This window comes from Charadrius vociferus, unplaced genomic scaffold, assembly GCF_000708025.1.
Source record: "Charadrius vociferus isolate BGI_N301 unplaced genomic scaffold, ASM70802v2 scaffold298, whole genome shotgun sequence".
NCBI classification, from domain to species: domain Eukaryota; kingdom Metazoa; phylum Chordata; class Aves; order Charadriiformes; family Charadriidae; genus Charadrius; species Charadrius vociferus.
In genome coordinates, this window is record NW_009649936.1 from 167,420 (window position 1) to 169,807 (window position 2,388).

The following is a 2,388-nucleotide window of genomic DNA, read 5'->3' on the forward strand; positions in this document are numbered from 1 at the left end:
GCCCCGGCCTGCTCGGCCTGTGCCGCTGCCAGCCCGCCGGCCTGAGGTCCTGCCTGCCCCCTGCCTTCCAGCTCCAGCGCCCCCGGGTTCCCTTCAGCTTTCTCCTGCCCGCCCTGCCCTCCTGAATACTGCCCTGCCTGCCTGCTCCGCTGCCCTGCCTGCCTGCCCCCCGCACAGGCCCGGTTCCCGCCCTGGCCCCTGGCACCAGCCGGGGTGCGAGGCGAGGCGTAAGCACAGAAGTTCCCTCACAATAACCTGCGGCCTCCCGACCGCCACTCGGACGAGGGTCTGTGAGGTTTGAAAGCTGCTGGAGCCAGGCTCGCTGGCTGTAAACGGCGGGCAGGCCCGATTCGGTTGTCTCCCAGCGAATTACTGCAGGTTATGTTGCACAGCTCCCTGGAAGTGCGCTTTACTGCATGGGAATCTTCCAAGTTTTACTGTTTTCATAAACAAAAAATGGAGCAAATGAGTAAGAGAGAGGGATCTGAAGTTACCATTTGTTGAAGAAAATTGGTTTCCTCCAGTGCATGTGTGGGTTGTTGGCTGTGCTGGGCAGTGGTGCTGCAGGGACCAGGAGGGGTGACTGGGGCAGAGCTGGTGTGGGGATGGAGGCAGGGGACCCTCCTAGGGCATGGTGGTGGCAGCAAGCAAGGTCCTGCAGCTTGCAAGGACCCTGGGACATGGCTGAAATGATGCCCGGGGGCTCATGGTAGAGCAGTCTGATGACCCACTAATGCTTTTGGTTTTGATTTGATTGGATTTTAATCCAGGCACCGTGATTGATACATCCCATCTGCTCTCTTCTTATTTTCCAGAGTTTGGAGCATGTGAGAAGCTGCCAGAGGAATCGCTAATATTTTAATTTCTGCTTCTTCAGGTATGAAGATCTTATATGGCTTTTTGGTTTTGATGTTCCTTGAGTTGGTGTTAGTTTAGGAATTTCTTTTATCAGTGACGCTAGTATAAACTGAGTGATTACATGGGTCTTTTTATGGAGCGATGTCTTGATGTACCTACACGTATACGCTGTAAATGTGCACAGGTTTTGAGTGCTTCTGATTTAATATAACCGCTGCATCTTGTGGCAGTCTGTGATGGATCCTTAGCGCAGCAGCTCTGGCTCACAGTTGCTTCAACTGTGTTTCTCTGTCATCTTTGGGCTTTGCTGTATTACCATATTTTCCCATGACCCAGTAGTCTTTTTTTTTTTTTTTTTTTTTGAGAAGGCTTTATCCTTTCTTGCAGATGCTCCACACGATGCATGATACAGTGGGTCAGTGTAGTGATAAGTTCTCCAGTGACTGTTCAGGTGGGAAACGTGCATTTTGCTTCCTGAAATATGTGCATTAAAAAAAATCAGCAACAAGAGGCAGGGGGAATGAAACCCTTTTTCTAGCTCAGGACATACTCGGCCATAACTCCATTTTAAATGCAGTCAAATAACCCTAGTAGCTCACTGCTTTCCAAGGCCTTGTGGCTGGTGACTTTTATAGCTTTTCACAAAGTGGATAAAATGGAGGTGCTCAGAAATCCCCAGCAGACAAAAGAATATCTCAAGTCACATTTTGTTGAGTAGATGGAGTTATTGGCAGGCTGAGTGAGACTTTCAGCCAAGGCAGCTCAAGTGGGTTTGGGAGTACCCAGATGCTGTGTAGACTTTTTCTGGTGCGTGCAGGCTAGTCGATACTCTGCCGCTGCATAAGCAAACAATGGCGAGAGTGGCTGGGCTGTGATGCGGTTGCTGTGGTGGACTGGAGCTGTAATTCAGTGGCTGAGAGACCTGGATTCAATTCTGTGCTCCACCACAGGCTTCCCATCTGTCTGGGCCCAACTCCTTAGTCTGTCTGGGGTGGTCTGCATTGCACAACAGCATTGTGCAGAGATCCTGGGGCTGGTATCAGCTGAAGTCTAACTCTGGGACTTGGTGCAGCCCTCCCTGGGAGCTCTTTAGCCCTGCTGAGGACACAAGCCTCTAGGGCTCCACTGGGGACTCTCTCCGCCTGCTCTGGGCCCAGAAGACCTCACAGTATTCAGAACTAGCAGAGGATTGCTAGTACAGCGCAGAGGTGTGTATTACAGGCTGACCCTCTCTTCCCTTTCCTGTCTGCAGTAGTTTGATCTGCTTCACAGAGAGGTCTGAGTGTAAATAGCCTAGTGATTGTGAGGTACAATCCCACTGAAGAAGGCCACCGGTACGTGTGAGTGTTATCATTTTATCCCTGCCCTGCATAGGAGTGCACGAGTATACAATGGTTAGATTAGCATCTGTCATGGAGTCTCTGGCAGGGCTTCAGGCAGAGCCTACTGCTCCTCTTTCTTTTTCACATAGCTCAATACGAGACCTCCTCGCTAGTGAGCGAAGGTAATAGTGACCTTCCGTGGGGCCCA